Source organism: Epinephelus moara, chromosome 15, assembly GCF_006386435.1.
Source record: "Epinephelus moara isolate mb chromosome 15, YSFRI_EMoa_1.0, whole genome shotgun sequence".
Classification (NCBI taxonomy): domain Eukaryota; kingdom Metazoa; phylum Chordata; class Actinopteri; order Perciformes; family Serranidae; genus Epinephelus; species Epinephelus moara.
Window position 1 is genome coordinate 17,004,356 of NC_065520.1, and position 23,262 is coordinate 17,027,617.

The window sequence follows — 23,262 nt, forward strand, 5'->3', positions numbered from 1 at the left end:
AGCTCACTTCCGGTATCAGCTCGGCCCATTTCCGCTACCTTGATGAAACAGCTTTCCGAGATGGGGATTGTTTTTATTCGGGAGGGCTCCTCGTTTTGTGCTCTGGCGTGTGCCGTACAAGAAAAGAGGGGCAGCCGGAGTCTGTCATCTTTTCAAAATAAGGAAAAGCCCAGAAACATTGTTTACCATGTATCACATGTAGTCACAGTTATGGGATGTTGCAGGCATCAGACATGTATTAATAAACATACGTCCAACATATACAGCAGTCATAAAGAGATGCTTTATAGGAGATGTTTAACAGCATCCACAGTCAGTTATAGTGATGTTTTGTGAGGGTGAGACCATAAAATATATCATATTTTAAATTAGCAGCGTGCACATAACATGTAGGCTGCCACCTATGTAGGTCACCACATATTGCACCTCCATATAGCCCCATGCTGCACTATGTGCTACTATACTCTCACATATCAGATTTCAACATGGGTTGGGTGCTCAGTGATAAATGCTGAGAATACCATGAAGTACAGATATAGGCTTGGCCCATTCCCAAATCTGCATGACACTAATCTCTCTAATAGCCTGGAGCAGATCTCCAACCATAAGCGCTGCTCAACGATTAGGAGGTCAAAGGTCTCGGGGGATTTCTCTGCCAAGCTGCAAGCTGAGTCACCTGTTCTATATCTGAGTGTTGGCTTTCATCTTCAGCGCAGCACACGGACCTGTGCGTGGCCTAATGGCTCCGGCTTGAGGCACTAACACAGGCCGGGTGAGGAGTTCAGTTCCTGTAGATGTTATTCCCCTGGCAGTGATTTTGACCTTTCATCACAAATGAACTCTCTCGCTCTCTGTAGATGGAAAGAGCTCGGCTCCGTCCAGGAAATGTGGGGGATGTTTATCATTTTAAGAGATTGCTCACTGAAAAAAATATTAGAAACATGCATCCAAAAGCATCTGATTACATATCAGGGCATTGTGGTTATGCTCACCAAAGCACTGTGAGATTAGATTAGGTTAGATTCCTTTGTCTTGCGTCACAAACGATTAACTAATTAAATTCCAGGAATTTAGGTTGAACCCTGCACGAACTCATGCATGGTCTTCATACTTCACCTTGCTGCAAAATGACTACCCAGTAACACAGCCTTCACCATCAATAGGGATGGTTTTCATCATCTGTGTGGGAGGCTGTGCACCGAGAAATGGTTTATTTCACCTGAAAGAGGGAACTGTCAATTAGAAATATAAAGCAGGGTCATAACAGTAACGCAGCAGCATCAAAAGCTGTTATGCTACACTTGTTTTCAGAGACCTTCCTCTGCAGATGTCATATGAAAGAGAGACCTTACCACGTATAATCAGATATCAGTGTCGGCTATCTCTGAAGTGATACAGAAGAGTTTTCTGCTTTATTCACAATAAATGCAAAGCAGTAGCCAACATGTCACCGACTGATCTGAGATTGTGGTTTGGTTTTTATTTTGTCTGTTTTCAATTCTAATTTATAGAGCTACATTTTTTTTTTAAATTTCATTTCATTTTATTTTAATCTATTTTCTGTTCTTTTATTTTCTTTATTTTCTTATATTTTTCTGTTCTTTTATATTTTATTTTATTTTAATCTATTTTCTGTTCTTTTATTTTCTTTATTCTATTTTATTTTATTTCAGTCTATTTTCTGTTATTTTATTTATTCTATTATTTTTTTCTATTTTAATGCATTTTCTGTTCTTTTATTTTCATTATTTTATTTTATTTTCTGTTCTTTTATTTTCTTTATTTCATTTTATTTTTATGTTCTTTTATTTTCTTCATTTTATTTTAATCTATTTTCTGTTCTTTTATTTTCTTTATTTTATTTTATTTTAATCTATTTTCTGTTCTTTTATTTTCTTTATTTTATTTCATTTTATTTTAATCTATTTTCTGTTCCTTTATTGTCTTTATTTTCTTTTATTTTCTGTTCTTTTATATTTTATTTTATTTTAATACATTTTATGTTCTTTTATTTTCTTTATCTTGTTTTATTTTATTTTAATCTATTTTCTGTTGTTTTATTTTCTTTATTTTATTTTATTTTAATCTATTTTCTGTTCTTTTATTTTCTTTATTTTATTTCATTTTATTTTAATCTATTTTCTGTTCCTTTATTGTCTTTATTTTCTTTTATTTTCTGTTCTTTTATATTTTATTTTATTTTAATACATTTTATGTTCTTTTATTTTCTTTATCTTGTTTTATTTTATTTTAATCTATTTTCTGTTGTTTTATTTTCTTTATTTTATTTTATTTTAATCTATTTTCTGTTCTTTTATTTTCTTTATTTTATTTCATTTTATTTTAATCTATTTTCTGTTCCTTTATTGTCTTTATTTTCTTTTATTTTCTGTTCTTTTATATTTTATTTTATTTTAATACATTTTATGTTCTTTTATTTTCTTTATCTTGTTTTATTTTATTTTAATCTATTTTCTGTTGTTTTATTTTCTTTATTTTATTTTATTTTAATCTATTTTCTGTTGTTTTATTTTCTTTACTGTATTTTATTTCATTTTACTTGAGCCTCCCTGACTGGCAGGAAAATGCACCATCAGAGACAAACACAAAACATGTAAAAAAAAAAAAAAAAAAAAAAAGTAGATAAAAAATAAATAAATAGCCTCCAGAGACCCAGAAGATTCTGAATATATAGATTTTTATTTTATTTTATTATATTTTATATTTTTGACCCCCCCAAAGCGAAAAATATTCTTACTTGAGCCTCCCTGATTGATCGGCAGGAACATGCACGATTCTTGCTCCACCATAAATTAGTTGTCAGATTATTCTTATTTTTTTATTAATATTTTATAAAATGACCCTCAGATCAATCTTTCCCACAAAACATACATTTATTTACACTAAATTTGCTGAATACAGCCGTTTCAACTTATGTTCAGAGCAATGTAAGTGTCCCACACTGCACTGCGTCAGACTAAACTCTGCAGATGTAAAGTAAAATAAGCCACACTGCAGTTTGTTAGTTTTTAATCACAGTTTGACAGAATCTTTAAAACTATAACACCACTCCACACAATTATATTACAGTGCAGTAAATGAATATATTGAATTAATTTCTCAGGAGACGCAGTATTCCTACTCATCCATTTTAAATGACCCACACAATAATTCTTATATTTTTACGATCTTAGAGAAAATAAACGTCTCTGGAATCTGTCTGCAGCGTTATACTCTCCGTCTGCTCGTAACCATGACACTGTTATAATCATCCGACCCACATTAACCATGAGTTTAATACCAGGAGCATCTTATAGCACGACACCCTTTCAGAGGAGGAAACACGATTCTTCCTCTGGCCTTGCTGAGCCTCCGTGATGCGTTCTCATGTCGTCATTCAGCTGTTTGTCTCTTTCTAACTTTGCTGCGAGGTCACTGAAAGCACTGCAGTGATGCAGGTAAATATAGTTATAGAAGGAGAGTTCCCTGAACTGTACGGTGAAGTGTTTTCTTCTTCAACACTTGTTTGTATGGCTGGTTGAGAGTGACAGGCGAGGCTCTTCTCTTTCAGAGGTCTTCCACTTTGATACAAAATGGAAATAAATGCTGAATTAAGGCAAGTTTTCAACAAGAGAAAAGTCAAGTTTAGTCTGACTGACACAGAACATAAATAAAGTCCAAACATATGATCAGATATATAACATCTTATACACCTTTGTGTCTGTGGAAAACTTTGTGGCAAACAAAAAGGAACTTAAATCATGCATAGCCATGGATGGAATTAGTGAAAGGGCCAACCGCGCATAGGCCCAGGGGCCCAAAATGTTAGGGCCCCCCTGGCCTCCACTTGCAAAATGTCACTTAAATGAACACGTACTGACCAGGAAGAGACCCAAAAATGACCACAAAGAGACATAAAAAGATGACAGTTAGATGCAAAGGAGCTACAAAGAGACACAAAGCAACTACAAAAACAGGCAAAACACCACAGAGAGACACAAAACAACTGCAAAGAGACTCAAAATGACCACAAAGAGACACAAAACAACTGCAAAGAGACAAATTACAACCACAAAGAGACATCGAAAGACTAGATTTAGATGCAAAAGAACTGCAGAGAGCCACAAAACAACCACTAGGAGACACAAAATAACTGCAAGGAGACTCAAAATGACCACAGAGAGACACCAAAAGACCACAATTAAATGCAAAACAGCTACAAAGAGACACAAAGCAACCGCAAGGAGACACAAAATAACAGCAGAGACTCAAAATGACCACAAAGAGACACAAAAACACAAAGAGACTCAAAATGACCACAAACAGACACAAAACAACCACTAGGTGACACAAAATAACTGCAAGGAGACTCAAAATGACCACAGAGAGACACCAAAAGACCACAAATGCAAAACAGCTACAAAGAGACACAAAATAACAGCAAATAGACTCAAAATCATTGCAAAGAGACACAAAACAACTGCAAAGAGATGCAAAATGACCACAGAGAGACATCAAAAGACCACAGTTAGATGCATTTCAGCTACAAAGAGACACAAAATAACAGCAGAGACTCAAAATGACCACAAAGAGACACAAAAAACACAAAGAGACAAATTACAACCACAAAGAGACATCAAAAAAACAGATTTAGATGCAAAGGAACTGCAGAGAGACACAAAACAACCACTAGGAGACACAAAATAACTGCAAAGAGACTCAGAATGACCACAAACAGACACAAAACAACCAGTAGGTGACATAAAATAACTGCAAGGAGACTCAAAATGACCACAGAGACACAAAAAAACACAGAGACTCAAAATCACAGCAAAGAGACACACAAAAAACTGCAAAGAGACATCAAAAGACCAGATTTAGATGCAAAGGAACTGCAGAGAGACACAAAACAACCACTAGGAGACAAAAAATAACTGCAAAGAGACTCAGAATGACCACAAACAGACACAAAACAACCAGTAGGTGACATAAAATAACTGCAAGGAGACTCAAAATGACCACAGAGACACAAAAAAACACAGAGACTCAAAATCACAGCAAAGAGACACACAAAAAACTGCAAAGAGACATCAAAAGACCAGATTTAGATGCAAAGGAACTGCAGAGAGACACAAAACAACCACTAGGAGACAAAAAATAACTGCAAAGAGACTCAGAATGACCACAAACAGACACAAAACAACCAGTAGGTGACATAAAATAACTGCAAGGAGACTCAAAATGACCACAGAGACACAAAAAAACACAGAGACTCAAAATCACAGCAAAGAGACACACAAAAAACTGCAAAGAGACATCAAAAGACCAGATTTAGATGCAAAGGAACTGCAGAGAGACACAAAACAACCACTAGGAGACAAAAAATAACTGCAAAGAGACTCAAAATGACCACAAACAGACACAAAACAACCACTAGTTGACACAAAATAACTGCAAGGAGACTCAAAATGACCACAGAGAGACACCAAAAGACCACAAATGCAAAACAGCTACAAAGACACACAAAATAACAGCAAAGAGACTCAAAATCATTGCAAAGAGACACAAAACAACCGCAAAGAGACGCAAAATGACCACAGAGAGACATCAAAAGACCACAATTAGATGCATTTCAGCTACAAAGAGACACAAAATAACAGCAGAGACTCAAAATGACCACAAAGAGACACAAAAAACACACAAAGAGACACAAAAAAAATTGCAAAGAGACAAATTACAACCACAAAGAGACATCAAAAAACAGATTTAGATGCAAAGGACCTGCAAAGAGACACAAAACAACTGTCAGGAGACTCAAAATGACTACAAGTGATTCAAAAAAGACATAAAATTACGGTATGAACAAATTACCTTGGAGAGAAAGCACACATATCACCAAGACTTGTCAACTCACACCAAAATGATCTAGACTGATAAACAGCTCTACAGGTAAGAGGGAGGATATGTGTTTTTGAGTTTGGGGGTGAACTGTCCCTTTAAAGCGGCCAGCATACTCAGTCAGAAGTGCTTATGGGATGGTTGAATAGCTTTGGAAACCCTCACACCAGTTATTTCTGTATCTTTCGCCACTGACTCTACACAGTATAACCTGGCCCTGAGGTTGGGGAAGCTGTTCCTACAATCATACTAACTGTCAGGCGTTTTCCTTAACACACCCAGCTGTGTAAAATGAAAAGAAACAGAGCACACATTAGGAGGCATCCAGCCATGACAAAGGGATGACTTGCATTACGCTCGTGTGGAGAAGGCGGCCTGGGTTGTGCATCTATCTGTCTTCCTTTGAGTGGGGAAGACCTACAGTTCTGGCCCTGGAGATTTACCGCCCAGCTAATCCCATTACTCAACTATCAGATGCCAAATCCCCTCTAATGGCATTACACGTGCCAGAATTACGTATGATGATGCTTGCTAATGAGAGCTCAGCAGATATACCTTACTGGAACCAGTGGCCCTTGTGCACAGAGTAGCCCCATGGCTCTGCGGCTTAATGGACTCAGTATTGAGTGTCGAGGGAAGTCAAATTTATCGACAAAGTGCTTTTAACAAAAAGCAGGTTGCTTGCAAAGTGCATTGCAGAGCAACAAAGGATGTAAATACATCTAAAACTGCGAGCATACGCATCGAAATGTTAATAGTTGAGGGGAGAGATGGTGTGTGTGTGTGTGTTTGTAATGTGTGTGTGTGTGGCAGAGAGAGCTGCAGGACAGCGCCAAGGACAAGTGGACACTTTAAGATGCAAGCATGAATGATGAATGGAAGGATGGAGTTTCCCATACAAACCTCAAATCAGGCTGTCACGTTCTCGCCTGCTGCGGCGTTCCAAGAGGTCGTTCTCAAAAGGTGATGTGTCCAGTAAAAAAAGATTTTAAAAATTCATATGCACATACAGTTAGTGTGGTCTTTGGTGCTGTGGCGCATCAGCCCAGGGTGAAAAACACTCGCAAAATCTTTTTTTGTCTTGATGCAGCGATGCAGAAATGTACTCAAGGGTACGGTCAGGACACCGTGACATGTAGGTCAGGTGTTAGGTGACTCTTTAATATGTCATTTGGGAACAATGAGCATTAATGTGCTGCTATAACACAGTTAAAGTCAAAGTGAGGCTCTAGCTGGGGACCAAATTAGAGGTAACACAAGGGGAAAATGCCAAAAAAAAATTAAACATAGACTGAATTAATATTATGTGTATTATTAAAAAAAACATAATTTATAATGATAAATAAAATATTAAAATCTTAGTTGCCATGCACATCATCAGGCTGTGAAGTGTTTGCTGAGGTTTTTAAGGAATGGCGGAGGCAATAAACTGTAATTTTAATTTCAGTCGTACAGTGTTTTTGTTCCTAATTTCATACGTCTGAGGAAAAACTTGATATTCCCAATGGTCTCGTCTTTCTCCTTTGTCATCATGTCTTTACGTTTCCTGCATTACCAGCCCCCTCTCCTTCCAAACCACAGCGTCAATTTATAGCAACGCCCCGCTGCATATCATACAGCCATAAAAGTTGCGTGAGTTTATATTGCCACTAGATGGCGTCAGCTTAAAACACCGGTGGTAACAAGGTAATATAAAGAGGTGGAAAGTCCCTACAGGGTGGGCGGGAGCGGGGATCGATTGGTCAAACAAACCCCGGACTTTCACCCAGGAGCCTGCTGTTCGCTTCCTGTGTGGATGCTATTTTTTAAGATTATTTTTTGGCTTTTTATGCCTTTATAAGATAGGATAGACTAAGTGTAAAAGGGTAAGAGAGAGAATGACAAGCAGCAAAGGAATCGAACACATGGCCACTGCGGCAAGGACACCCACTCTACCCACTGGGCTACTGGGCACCCCTCCTTGTATGAATGTTGAGCCAAGTCATTTTGTTCTTTTGTCAGCTTATTCACATGCTTCTGTTGCATAAGGACATAAATGTAAAACGAGGTCATTGTAAGATTATTTTGAAAGACCGTATGCCTCTAACGAGCAGAAACTGTGCATTTCCTGTGAAAATGGAAATGTATTTTGAAAAGACAAAATGCACGTAACAATCATAACTTGAGATTGTGTCCTGGAACAACAGACGCAGAAGGAAACCTTAGGCTTCACATGTAGAAGTGAAAGTCTACTGACAAAATATTTGATGACTTGGAGATGCCTTGCCATTACAATAGCTTGCAAAACTGTGAGCTTTCTAGACAAAAATGTTGCCGAGCAGTGTTCTCTTGACTAAACCACCTGAACGGCTATACTCATGGATGGATTACTGAATAGGCCTACCGATCACAGGCCTGGGGCCCAAAGTGGGCCCCCTGGCCTTCACTGGCAAAATGTCAAATGAACACAAAAGAGACATAAAAAGACCACAAAGAAATGCAAATGCACTACAAAGAGACAAAAATGACGAAAAACCGTCACAAAATGACCACGAAAAAAAACACGAAATCACCTAAAAAAGACTCGAAATGAGTACAAAAAGACAAAAAACAACCACAAGGAGACACAAAATGACAAAAAAGACACAAAATGACCACGAAACCCCCCCCACAAAATTACCTAAAAAAGTCTCAAAATGAGTACAAAAAGACAAAAAACAACCACAAGGAGACACAAAATGACAAAAAAGACACAAAATGACCACGAAACCCCCCCCACAAAATTACCTAAAAAAGTCTCAAAATGAGTACAAAAAGACAAAAAACAACCACAAGGAGACACAAAATGACCACGAAAAAAACACAAAATTACCTAAAAAGACTCAAAATGAGTACAAAAGGACAAAAAACAACCACAAGGAGAGACAAAATGACCACGAAAAAAACACAAAATTACCTAAAAAGACTCAAAATGAGTACAAAAGGACAAAAAACAACCACAAGGAGAGACAAAATGACCACGAAAAAAACACAAAAAACCCCACAAAAAGACTCAAAATGAGTACAAAAAACAACCACAAGGAGACAAAAAATAACCACGAAAAACACAAAATTACCTTAAATAACCTCAAAATAACCTCAACATGAATACAAAAAGACAAAAACAACCACAAGGAGAGACAAAATGACACAAAAGACACAAAATGACCACAAAAACCCCCACAAAAAGACTCAAAATGAGTACAAAAAACAACCACAAGGAGACAAAAAATAACCACGAAAAACACAAAATTACCTTAAATAACCTCAAAATAACCTCAACATGAATACAAAAAGACAAAAACAACCACAAGGAGAGACAAAATGACACAAAAGACACAAAATGACCACGAAAACTACCACAAAAAGACTCAAAATGAGTACAAAAGGACAAAAAACAAACACAAGGAGAGAGAAAATGACAAAAAAAAACACAAAATGACCACGAAAACCCCCACAAAAAGACTCAAAATGAGTACAAAAGGACAAAAAACAACTACAAAGAGACACAAAATGACCAAAAAAAGACACAAAATGACCAAAAAAAACCCACAAAATTACCTAAAAAAGACTCAAAATGAGTACAAAAGGACAAAAAACAACCACAAGGAGACACAAAATGACAAATAAGACACAAAATGACCACGAAAAGATGCCTAATGACTACAAAGAGACACAAAACCATCACAATGTCTGTGTGTCTTGCTCCTACATGTATGTAGGATGATAGTGTGCCCATGTTTTCATAGAGTGCCTACGCGTGTAAACGACTTTCCATGACGTAACCGTGAGCTTATGAGTTTATTTGAAGGCAGCAATCATTCATCACGTCATGCAGTGTTGACTAGAAACAGTTTGCGCTAACTGTGAAGCTGCTGCGCTAGCTAACCATAGACTGTATGTAAAGATGGACGACATCTCGATCGCCCCCTGGTCGCTGGCTGCAGTATAGGTCATAGACTTTATACACAGTCTGTGGTGCTAACCGGCCTCCAGTCATCTGGTTTCAGGCTCTCCAGCAGATGTTTGGAACCTGGCTGCAGGGATTTGCTCCTGTTCTGCAACAAGAGCGTCAGTGTGGTCCAACACTGATGTTGGGTGATCAGGCCTGGCTCACAGTCAGCGCTCAGGCTCATCCCAAAGGTGCTGGACGAGGCTGAGGTCAGGGCTCTGTGCAGGCCAGCCAAGTTCCTCCTAAAGAGAGAAAACCATTTCTTCCTTTACGGACGCAGCTTTGTGCACAGGAGGACCGACATGTTGAAACAGGAAGAGGCTTTTTCTAAACTGTTGACACAAAGTTGGAAGCGTTCTGTTGGACCGAGGTCTGCACATGCTTTTGGCCATGAGATTACATATATCTCCTGCTTCCCACACTCGCTTCGATCCAGAAATGTTGCACGAGGCTTAAAATTCACTTTATGGATATTCCTCCAGTTTTCTGTTGTGATACTAAACAGACTTAGAGATTAACAAGTTGTTCTGCACACATAAAGGCTGCGGAGGAAACATGCAGCCGAGCGCTTGAGCAAAAATAGAACCAAAGTCACATTAAAGAGACAGTGAAGTAACATTTCCTACAGTTTGCATTCCACCAGGCAGCGGTCCAATATCTAACCAGCAGCCAAAACCCTTTCTGAGACTCTTCAGCATCTTTCTGGAATGTGCTCCACTAAAACTGAGCATTGCTCGGGAAGCCCCTCGCGTCTAATTGAACACTTGTGATTAAAAATAACAGCATCAGCAGGTAGTTTAGTGGCCGGGCAGCGTGGCTGGTGTCGGCTCTATCTGCACAGAGGCTCTCCAGCTGAAATCAAAGCCTCTCTTTTTGCTCTTAAAGCGCCCAGGAAAATGATTTATACGCCTGCTTTCGGCTTGTCGCGATGCCACTCAGAGCGATTTATCTTGTCTTGGCTCTGGCTCTGTGTAGCAGGAGCCAGCCAACCTCCCCCTCCCTCCTTTCTGTTGTTTCAGCATGAATGATCTTTTCCATTGACAGCTTTGTTCATCCCTGCAGGCAGATCTGCACCTGTAACCAAAGCCCGGTGGATACCGGCCTAATTACCGTTCTCATCTGGCACCCAGCTGCCTTCCGTGTCCTCGCACGAACCCATACAGCAAACCACAGAAGAGGAGGCATTAGTGAGTTTAAAAATGAGCCTTCATCCCCGTAGCTGCTGCGTGCGAGCCATGTATCTCCAAGGCAGCACTTATGGAGGAGGCTTTTCAAGGTTTCAAGGTCAGGGGGACGCACGGAATCAGCCGAGCAAGGCAAGAACGCACTAAATCTACAGTTACATCGTCAGTCGTTGACGACACTTCACGCTTATGTCATGCAGGCAGGTATCACTGTCCTCTTAATCCCCATCGGCCTGCCGTGATCTGTGCAACAGCTACTGTTTTTACACTGAGACATGCGAGAGCTGTCAGCAGCCGAGCCTCGCAAACATCAGGCTGGCTGGAGGGTGAGAGGAGCTGTGCGCCAAAGGTTGATGGGTTCAGTCTCAGGAAAAATCAGTGCAACAACACAGGTTGAGTGCCGGTGTCATACATGTGGCTGTGTGCGTTACGGAAACGAGCATGCAACCTTCTCCGCTTGAATAAAGGTCACACAAACATTGTTTTCCCAACTGGAGTAAAGATTTCTATCATGGATGAACGCGTTGAACCAGACCACATGATGACGCATGCTGCAGAGATGCACATTGTATGGTACAAACTCGACGAAGGACAAACTTATTGTGAGGCTTACAGCTCCGGCATCAAATGCTTTTCATTAATTTTGCTCAGCTCAGTGCCGTATGTGCTCAAATCAAGGCCTGCCGCCGCAGCATTTATATGCAAATCTTGACCTTTGCCAAGCTGTTAGATGAATACTGTACATCTTCTTGTTTTCCCTCCCTTTCTTATCCACTAAACACTGGTCAGACTTGCAGAATCTCCCCCCTATGATCTCTCCCTATGATCAGCCGCTCAGAAAATGGAGTTTGATGTTTTGAGGTCAAGTTTAGGATCAGTCACCAAGCAGGCGAGCGCTTCTGAACGCACCTCTCCTGAAATACGACTTCTTCTCCTCTTTACTTTCCTCTCCGAGGGGACTCGGGGGGTGACGTGGCGCTGACAGCTCCAAATTTAATACGCAGCGGCCCATAAATACGTGTCGGCATGACCAGGCTAGTTTGAAAATAACACCACGGTAAAGCTGAGGCAGCCCATGCTCCGAGCATGACGTGACTCTTATGCAATCGCACAATGAGGCCGGGATATTTGGGGAATGTAACTCAACACCCCGAAACCTTTATAGACAAGTTGTTGCCAACGTTCAGGAGGGCAACTGGCAACTGTCCATTCCCAAAACAATTCCAAGCAGATCTCAAGGTTGGAAGTGGAAGTTAATGGAAACCCTTTTCATGATGTGGAAAAACTCTTCCAGGAATCAATATTTGTGGCACTTTATTAAAGCTTCTTAAGACATCACACGCACGTTGCTTTTAAAAAAATAATACCCAGACATTTTAAAAATTAAATAGGCCTCGGACTTTTCCGAGAGGCAGCGGCGTAATTAATAAAGTGATCTTAAATTTTGTGTTATTTCTCTCTTCTTTGTCTGATGACTCAGTTGTCAAAGTAAAGGTTATCCCTGCTTCCAGTGGTTTTATAATCTGCTTACGATGCTCAGCAGAGGCTACGAGTTGGATCCATTTGTGTTTGGCTGGATTACATTAAAGCAGGCTGAGTTTTACTAAAATAGCACAATTAAGAACACGAGCTAACGCAAGAATAACCAGCTGTGTTGACAAGACTTGAGGAGCATCACCTCCAATCTTGATGTCTTTGCATTGGATCACTCTGGTTTTATAATCAACTCTTTTCACAGCAGTCGTTTTCACATGTTACAGCAGGTGTAGCTGTTAACTCTGCTCCAGCTGTATTTCATTGCACAGGTCTGTAGATACATTTAGTGTGATAATTCTCTCTGGTGTTACTTTTAATATTCTAGGTTAAAGGAAAACTTATTCCCCCTGCCCCCCCCCGTCCATCCATCCATTTTCAACCGCTTATCCGAAGCTGGGTTGCAGGTGCAGCAGGCTGAGCAGTATTCCTGACACACCAAACCGACATCAAAGAAGTAGCGGCGCAAAAGCCAACTGTGTCAGTTGCATTTGAACACACTACACGGACTACATCCGACGGCCAAGTAGCACGTACGTTCTGCGCCTGCGTGAGAGAGAGCGGAGTGAGAGAGTGGTACATCCTGTCAGCCGAGGGGTTTCCTATCTGTGCAGCCGAGCACCGCAGCACCTCCACGGACTATTACATCCAGACGGTCCCGGTGTTTCCTCCGCAGGCTCCACTTCACTCAGCTGCCCGATAAACCCGCTGCTTCTTCCCACTTTAACCTGAATAACAAACCAGGGCTCGGTGCTCCGGTTGGATCCAAACGGAGAGCCGGGGCTAGCTCAGAGACTAGCGGAGGCTAACTGGCTGTGCTTCCCTTCGGTCATGCTGCGGCTAACGCTCCACTAGCCACTCCCAGCTAGCTCCGGTTTGTTATTCAGGTTAAAGTGGGAAGAAGCAGCGGGTCTGTGGGGCAGCTGAGTGAAGTGGAGCCTGAGGAGGAAGCACCGGTTAGCCCCGGTTTCACGACAGGCAGATTCACTCGCTACAGGGGCGAGGAAATAAAACCTGAACAGCCAATCAGAGTGATCTCTCTCACCGACAAGCTCCGCCACCGATTCAACATGCTCAGGCCGAAAAGCCACCGCCGCCGAAGTGCCAACGGTGCGGGACACACCGCAAAAACTAGGCTGACAGACGCTCACCGATGGCCCGACTTTGGTCGACGGCCGACCGTCGGCTTGGTGTGTCGGGGCCTTAACAGGAGGCACCCAGGAGGATCCTGATCAGATGCCCGAACCACCTCAACTGACCCTTTTGATGCGAAGGAGCAGCGGCTGTACTCCGAGCCAAGACATCCTTTGCAGGAAACTCATTTTCCACCGCTTGTATCCACTGCTATGAATGATCAGCATTGGCAGTATAAAAACAAAATCGGGGAGTGCAGCAAAATGCCGCCTACCTACTTTTGCTTATACAGAATGTGCCTTTTTCGGGGCAATGGGGGGCGTGAGCAAGTAACAAAACGTGTAGCTCAGCATGTGACGTAAACAGTGACGTGGGAGGGAAGCCGCGGCTGGTCAGTCCTTCGGAGATTCTCTCATAAGTCGGCCCGTTCTTCACCGTCCCCGTCATCTGACGGTTAATGGCCTCTTCGTTTGCGAGGACAAGGAGGGCGCGCAATTCCTTGTCTCCCCAGTTGCTGATCTTTACAGTGTCTGTCAGGTTTGTGTTTCCCTCTTGCTACTAGCTGCTCGCTAATTCCTGCTATCAGCTGTTTCCTGTTTATCCACCGCCAGTGGCTCGCACGTGCGGCGTCATCAACAGCTCCTCCCACAAGTCATCAACAACCAAAAGGTCTCGCCAATATGTCTACCCTATGAGGCGGAAAATTGGGCACCTCGGATCAACTCGCCAATCCTGCTCTGTGTGTCTAAACGCTCGTAGCTTGCCGGCAAAACGGCCCAACATTCACAGAAAATCTGGCAGTGTAAAAGGAGCTTAAGTTTCACTTTCAGGTTCAGTTTTCGGAAGCACTGAGCATACGACCGGATAAATGCGAGTTGGATTATACTGCATGAGGATGTTTTGATATAGTTCTGCTGTTGTTAAATGTGGACCCCCTTTACTTCAATTCACTTAGAAATTTCTCCATTTTTGGGTTTTTCGTTCACCGTGCAGGCAGGCTAGAAAAACAAAGTTGTCTTCACGATTTCAGTGTAACACGGGGTGAGCAATTTATACACAAATAATCATTTTGGGGTTGAATATTCCTTTAAGATTTTTATGACGACTGAAACAACCACCTTGTAGCTGAGGGGATTTAATTCAGTTTTGGGTGTCATATCCTCTGTGACAGGGCCATAAATCTGATGAGGTGCCAATCAGCTATTACCTCCTGTTACGCTTGTTCACAAGGTCACACAAGGTCAGACTGGAAACACGTATGGCATCATTATGAGGACAAGTGAGCCGCCTCACTGAAACCCCTCTTTGCTTATTTTTGCTCTGTGCTACAGCAGCGTTTTCTAAAACCAGACGATGTGACGTGATGCCGCCACAATTAGAGACTGCGTCATGGTGGGTTTCCTCTCCGAGGTCAACATGTTTACAGTGGGGTTATGGACTTGTTTGTCATGTTTTTAGACACGGGGGAGAGCCAAGGAACATTTTGGCGTGCAGGCAGACGATAAGTTTCATCTGCTTTTGAACTGTGCATGTCGTCAGTGTTATACAACAGTGTTTATTGGGTTAGGTAACTCTAAACTGAATATGGTCACATAGGTTTCCATACTCTTTATAATGACACAGCATTTTCAGAGCGTCATGTCATCTTAACGTGACGTGTTATGTGTGTGTTTTCTTGCACTTTCGACATAGTGAACTTTATTTCTGCAAAGGCCCGCGCTCTTATTCTGAAACAGCTGTATTGTGCATATTTGTGATAAATTCTGAAGTACAGGTGTGTGTGTGTGTGTGTGTGTGTGTGGTCGTTGTCTTCACATCCACTCGTCATGAGAAACTCACTGACCACATGTTTACACGACTAAAAGGGGATGAATTACAGTCTCCTGTTTGTGTCCAATCAGACAGTACAGAGGTCTATTCAAAGTGTCATCGCTGGCTTAATCCCTGCAGTGTGTGTATATGTGTGTGTGTGTGCAGTCATAGATAATAGCTGCGGCCTCTCTGAACAGTGTGACAGCACTCAACAGCTGTACGAAGCTCTGCCAAGGCCCTCCCCTGTCTCTGTCTGTGCTTTTGTCTCTCCTCTTCTTATTCCGTCTGTCTGTTTGTTTCTGTGTCCTTCTCATTGATTCTCTGAGCAGAGGTCTGCGCTTTTAGTTTTGAGGTTTTGATTTTTCTTTTGAAGAAATCTAAACTTTCTGCGTCTCCTTTCCCACTCTCCGTCTCCATCCATCTCTCCTCCCGTCCTCTGTTGCCTGCCTCGCTCCTTCTCTCCCTGGATAAAACATTGCTGTTATCATGCAGCAGATGGCTGCGCTCTGCCACCCCCACTCCCACAATGCACTGGGGCCCCATGTGGGAGTTAAACACAGGCAATAACATGGCCTCTGTATACACACACACATCACCTGTACTACTATATACAGTTGCATTTACATATCCATCCTTGCGAGAGGTAGATGGGAGGGAAAGCATCGACTCCACACGTCTGAGTCCAGAGTTCAGTACTTTCTCTCAGCAACACGCAGAAATCAGAGATGTTTCCATGCTGGGAATGTTAATAACAACTCGCCTGAACTCGGTTATGAATGCAAACATCATCAAAGCGTCGGTCAGATTTCAGAAATAACATTAGCTTCACCTTGTTGCATCCTCAACACTGTCAGTTTTCAACACAGTCTTTGTCGTTCCATCTTCTGACTGCTTCATGAATTAATATGGAGGCACTTGTTGCTTCCTTTTCTGTCTTTTTAAAGGCTCTGAAGAGTCGTGACAACACGAGTCGAAACAGGCGACGACTTGCAATGCTCCTTTCTGCAAAGTTCTAAAAACGTGGCGCATCACACCAATGCAACACGATGAGATGGTGTATCATCGCTATGCAACAACTCTCTGTACTTCTGTTCTGATTTGCAGCCTTTCAGGCTTATTTTGTGGCTGAATATAATTTGAAGCTTCTTAAGATATGAATGAGGATAGTGACAGTGAGAGACTGGCTACAGCTGCATTTGTAGGAGTGATGAAACCTGCACACCATGAGGACGGAAACAGAGGGCTCAGTGGGGACGACTGGCTGTTCAAACAGGTGACGTGTTTTAAAACCAGTTGCCGGTGATTTGAACAGCTGAGTTGCAGGTGACACCATCAGCCGACTTAAGTCAAGCTCAGACCTGCCAGTTCACACCGCTGCAGCTTTTCTCTGCAACGTCTTCTACTTGTTCAGGTAAGTCGATTTGTTTAAATATTCTGACGCTGTGTTCAACCGAGTTGCTGATGAGTTTACGCTAGTCCAACCATCTGTTGTTTGTATAGCCTACAGTCCGATCGTACGGCAACAAATTGTTGCTGACTTCGTCTTCCACTTCGTTGTAAGTGTGGGTCGGGCTGCCTTGGAATCTAGGGCGGGTTTTAAGTGTTGGAAACCACTTCCACTACCTCAGCTCTGTTTTGGGACACCACTAGCCTAAACGTGAACGTGCACAACCAAGTGCAAGTGGGTATTTCCAGGGGAAATGTGGGTACTGGGAGAGGGCCTTAGTCTTGTCGCAAATCTTTGGTCTGAACTGGGTTTAAGAACCTTCTTGTTATTACACTGTTGGCTGCTGAACTGGAGTCAGCATCCTGTTGCTCATGCTCCGAACGCTCAAGTGCACATTATAGCAATGATCTATGATAATAACTAGATACTGGACTCCAAGATGGCGCATCTTCAGTCCAATGAGAAGTGCTCACCTGGTGCATACGCCAAAAAACTCTCTGAATTCTTGGGTTACTTCCGTGGCATGCAGCCCATTGAATATGCAACCTAGTGTCTCTCAGAAGAAGTCGAAAACCGGCGCTTGGTCAGTGACTTCTGGTGTCAGACACCAACAAAAAAAGCTGTCCTTTCATGTCAGCATGATACTTATGTTTAACGGTTACCAGCTGCGTCAGAGGGAAACATGGCAGGACAATAACGGAAGATAAGGCAGCGGAAGTCTGAGTAGGGCGGTGGGAGTCGCGACCGACTTTCACCTGGCAGGCGGGTGTTTGCTTCCCTTAAGAGTGCAAAGCCAAAACCTGTTCTTTTTTTCCTAAATCCAAACATGTGCGTGTGTTGGCAAAACGGAACCACGTGTTTGTTGTTGAAAGAAACCGACATAGTGCTTTTATTTTGAAAGAAGACAATGCATGTAACAGGCAGAAGTTGATGCGGTGTCCAAGAACTTCAACATCAACACACACAGGGTACCTTGGACGTCATGTTTCGATGCGGAAAGTCCATGACCAAGTAGTGTTTCTCCAACTGGTCTTGCACGCAAGTTTCCCCTTCCCCCTCTGGTACAATATTGGGGTACACAGGTACATATATGTACAGTTTCTTGGTTTATTTCCATCATGAATATGGGCTACAGGTGTGGCATGTCACATGACTGACTCAGGCAGCACTATGGGTATTCAAGATGGCGGCTTTCTGTCATTCATCACAAGTCTAAGGAAGAGCTGTGGACTGGAAACGTCACTCAAGATTAAAATCCTTCTAAACGGGAGCTACTTGGTGTGCGGGCTTCTGTTTTCTATTTAGCCGTGTTCCCTTTCGACCCATTGACTTTAAATTGTGATGATGTCATGGGGCTGTCGAGCACCGTGTTGCCTCCCTGTCCTCCTGTAACAAGCTGGGTCATAACTAGACCAAAGTTCAGTACGTCTGTTTTTATGCATGATTCAATGCCAGGAAATTCCGCAACAACTTGCTTGAACTCTGTGTGATATCAGAAAATAACACTAAATCTAATAAAATAGTTTGTTTAAGTGGTTTATCGAGCAAAATACGCCAAACATTCCCTGGATTCCACTCAGCTAAAATAAGATAAATTGCTTCTTCATCATTGCAAATTGAATATCCTTTGGCATTGGACTGTGGGTCAAGCCTTTCAATTTCAGAAACTAAAGCGCTCCATGTTGTGCTGCGAGTGAATGTCCGCAGCTTCCTGCTCGACTGCACTCCCATAAGGATTTAGTTGTGCTGGAAAGGAGCAGCTTCACCTTGTTTTGGAACCAAACTCCTCGCTTGGCATTTTTCTGTCAGAGTGGAGAAGGTGAAGGGAGAGAGGGAGGGTTCTCGGCCCAGAGACATCAGCGGTGCCTTTGGCGCCACTTATCTCCCCAGGATCTCCCAGCTGCCCTGGCATTTCCTGAAACGGGCCACACACTATCAAGCTAAACAGATTCAAGGAACCTTTGAGGAGATGCTATGGGACAGCAACAGAAAGATCATGAACCACTTTGTTCTTGCTTAAACAACTCGGATCTGGGTCTAAAGAAACAAACAAATGTGATAATGATGAGTCATGCATGCCAGTATATAAGGTCCAAGAGTGTTTCTGTTTTCAGCAGACTAAGGTGTGTGTGTACCAGCTTGTTTTGGATCCCAACAGATCCTTTTTTTCAGAGTGTAATTCATTCATTTGCACTTTCCCACTAGTGTATCTGATGCATGTTGATGTGGTTGGGTAAAAGCTTGTTATCGCAAACTTGTCACCTTAAATCAAAAACACCTACTGTTTTTTTTCGTGGTTGTTGTGACCACTGTGCATTTTTATGTTCTGCCAGCTTTGAGGGCTTGTTTTTGCAAACCACAGATACAGTTACAGTTGAAGCTCTACGTTTCTCAACAATGCTATGGTGAAGGTGGGGGTGGGTATAGGCACATAAATCATTTGGTTATGGTTATAAAAAGATCATGTTTGGTGGCACAAAAGCTGATGGAAAAGCAGGGATGGGTTGATGAAATAAACCCAGGTTCAGTGGCTAAAACTCTGCAGGGAAACGCCACAATGTGTAGAAAAACACCCAGGTTCGGCACCACAAAAGCTCCTGGGAAACACTGCAATGTGTCAGGAAAAAAAAATCCAGGTTTGGTGCCAAAAATACTGCTGGGAAACAGTGTGATGTGTCACGGAAAACCACCCAGGTTCCATGGCTCAAACACTGCGGGAAGCATTGCAATGTGCTGATGATAAACACCTAGTTTGTCGATGAAAAACAACCCATGTTTGGTGGAACAAAAGCCACTGGAAAAGCAGGGATTGGTCGATGAAATAAACCCAGGTTTGGTGGCTAAAACTCCGCAGGGAAATGATGCAATGTGCCGGTAAAAATCAGTAAAAATCACCCAGGTTTGGTGCCACAAATACCACTGGGAAATGCCTCAGTGTGTGGCTAACACACCCAGTTTCGGTAGCTTAAATGCTGCTGAATTTGCCACCATGTGTCAGTGAAAAACAGCCGGTTCAGTGGCTCAAATGTTGCTGGGAAATGACAAGATATGTTGATAAAAACACCCTTGTTTGGTGGAACAAAAGACATTGGAAGAGCAAGGATGGGTTGATGAAATACACCCAGGTTTGGTGGCTAAAACTCTGCAGGGAAATGCTGCAATGTGCCACAAAAGCTCCTGTGAAACACCGCAATGTGTCAGTAAAAACCACCCAGGTTTGGTGCCACAAATACCACCAGGAAATGCCTCAGCGTGTGGCTAAAACACCTAGTTTCGGTAGCTTAAATGCTGCTGAATTTGCCACCATGTGTCAGTGAAAAACAGCCAGGTTCTGTGGCTCAAATGCTGCTTGAAAACCCTGCAATTTGTCAGGAAAAAAACATCCAGGTTCTGTAGGAAATGCCATGGTATGTCAATAAAAATCATCCAGATTTGGTGCCACAAATACCACCAGGAAATGCTTCAGTGTGTGGCTAACACACCCAGTTTCGGTGGCTTAAATGCTGCTGAATTTGCCACCATGTGTCAGTGAAAAACAGCCAGGTTCTGTGGCTCAAATGCTGCTTGAAAACCCTGCAATGTGTCTGTGAAAAACACCCAGCACCCTAGGAAATGCCATGTGTAGAAAAAAGAAACCATCCAGGTTTGGTGCCACAAATACTGCCGTGAAACACCACGATGTGCGGCCAAAAACACCCTTGTTTGGTGGCACAAAAGCTGCTGGAAAAGCAGAAATAGGTCGATGAAATAAACTCATGTTTGGTGGCTAAATCTCTGCAGGAAAATGCTGCAATGTGCCGATGAAAAACAGCCAGGTTCAGTGGCTTAAATGCTGCTGAGAAACACCTCAGTGTGTTAGGAAAAACATCCAAATTCCGTAGCTCAAACCTGGCAAGAAAATGCCACGATAAGTCAGTAAAAACCACCCAGATTTGGTGCCACAAATGCCACTAGGAGATGCCACAATGTGCCGCTGAAAACATCCAGTTTTGGTGGCTGAAATGCTGCTAGAAAATGCCACGATGTGTCAGTGAAAAACACCCAAGTTTCATGGCTCAAACGTCGCAGGGAAACGCCACGATGTTCCGCTAGAAACACCAAGGTTCAGTAGCTAAAACATTGCTAGAAAGTGTTGCGATGTTTTGCTGATATACACCTAGGTTCTGTGGCTCAAACGGCACTGGTAAAAACCCCTAGGTGACAACCTGATAAACAGCATAACAATATACTTTAATGTGCTCAACCTGTTTGTTTCCTGATATGTCAAAAGCAGGATGGATGCCATCATTAGACAGGGAGTATTAAGGTGATCCACAACCTGGCAAACATGATATTGATGCCCATGCTGTGTTCTAATCACTCTGTGTCACATCTGTGTGTCACTTAAATGCTGTGATATTTAAATACACGTGTTTTCATGTTCAGATTTGATGTCTACCTAAATGCTCCCAGAAAGAATAATGTGTTTAGTGTTGTTGCCATTGGCACAACAATCGCTGCTCGACAAACTGCAGCCTCTGAAGGCTTAAATGAGAAAGGAACAACATGTTCTCATCACGAAAATGACTAAGTATGTTTGCCAGTGCCTGAGTGCCATTAATCATTTACACGTGCAGTTTCTTAAGTTAAGGTCTATTGGTAAATTTAGGCACCGAAAACTTTTTTTTTTTACGTTGAAAGATCAGGTTGGAGATGATCTTCATTGTCACTCTACATTTTCTCCTCTGAGAAGACAGATGATGATTCTTCACACGAACGCAACAGGTCATTAATCATAAAAACGTAAACATGCGCCCTTAAAGGTGTTTGGAAAGACGGCTGACGCTGTCATTGGAAATGCAATCCAATTAAAACAATGACTGCGTCTTGAATGCTGACATCACTACATGGAATTTATGGGCTGTTTTTTTTTGGAGATAGTCACGATGACAGATTAGGGCATCATGGTGCCTTACATTCCCAACAAGGCCTCCTAATTAAATGACTAAATATGTCCTCTGTACACGTCCTCTGCAGCAGCATATAGACGTGTTTTCTGATGATGCAAAGTGATGTCATTCCTACTTGGGCAGAAGCAACAGGTGTTACTGAAATAACATAGGGGCAGCCTTTTGCTTTGGGCTTGGCAATAAGAAAGGGTTGGTCTGTAGGTTTGGGCAACAAAACTACTTGGTTAGGGTTAAGAAAAGATCGCAGATGTCGCTAAAAATCACCCAGTTTTGACTTCCACAAACGCGGTAGTAAAAAGAGGTCAGTGGTTGGAAAGGCATCGGTGTGTTGCTACAAAACACTTGGCTTTGAGTGGCTCAAACGTGACCGAAAAGGAAGCTGAAAAACATCATAGGCGGTGTTGTTTGTTGGTCTTAAACACCGCTCTCCTGGGTCAAAGTCCGATGTTTTTAGGCTAACCCTAACCCTACAAAAAGCACCAATGAAAGTATTTGATTACAGTTTGGAAAAATAGCCAAGGATGCCAAAAGACACCTGGCTTTGAGCGGCACAAACGCGGCCAGCAAGGCAGTTTTTTTACGCTAAAAAATACCGACCTTTGAGTGGCACTTAAACGCAGCAGTAAGAAGGGGTCAGCGGCTAGGTTTGGGCAACGAGACAACTTGGTAAGGGTTAGGAAAAGATTGCAGATGTCACTAGAAAGCACCCAGCTTTGAATGCCACAAACGTAGTGGTAAGAAAAAGTCGGTGGTTGGAAGGGTAGTGGTGTGTCGCTACATAACACATGGCTTTGTGTGGCACAAACGTAGCCGAAAAGATGCAGTTGGTCGCTGAAAAACATCAGAGCTGATTTGTTGGTCGTAAACACTGCTTTCCTGGGTCAATGTTCAACTTCAGCTTGTAATATGCATTTTCTTCTTTTAAAATACACTTCCGTTAAACGCCCTATGTCGGCACATGGTTGGGTTTTGGAAAAAAGATCAGGGTTTGTCTTTATAATCTTAAGGGACACAAACACCTTTCTCCCCGGTGAAAGTCTGTGTTTGTTGGACCCATCCACCACCGCTTCCACTCATCTTACTCGGACTTCTGCTACCTGAACTTTTGCTTTCGTCACACACCTGGTCCCCCCTGATGCCGCCAGGCGCTGTTAAACTATATCGGCAACCGGCCGCTATCCTACCAGCATTACAGGATAGCTTTTTTTGTTGGTTTCTGACGCCGCAAGTCACTGCGTACGTGCCAGATTTCGACGACTTTGGAGTGAGACCGGATTGTCACAAAACACTTGGCTTGGAGTGGCACAAATGCGGCGGTAGGAAGGGGTGTGTCGC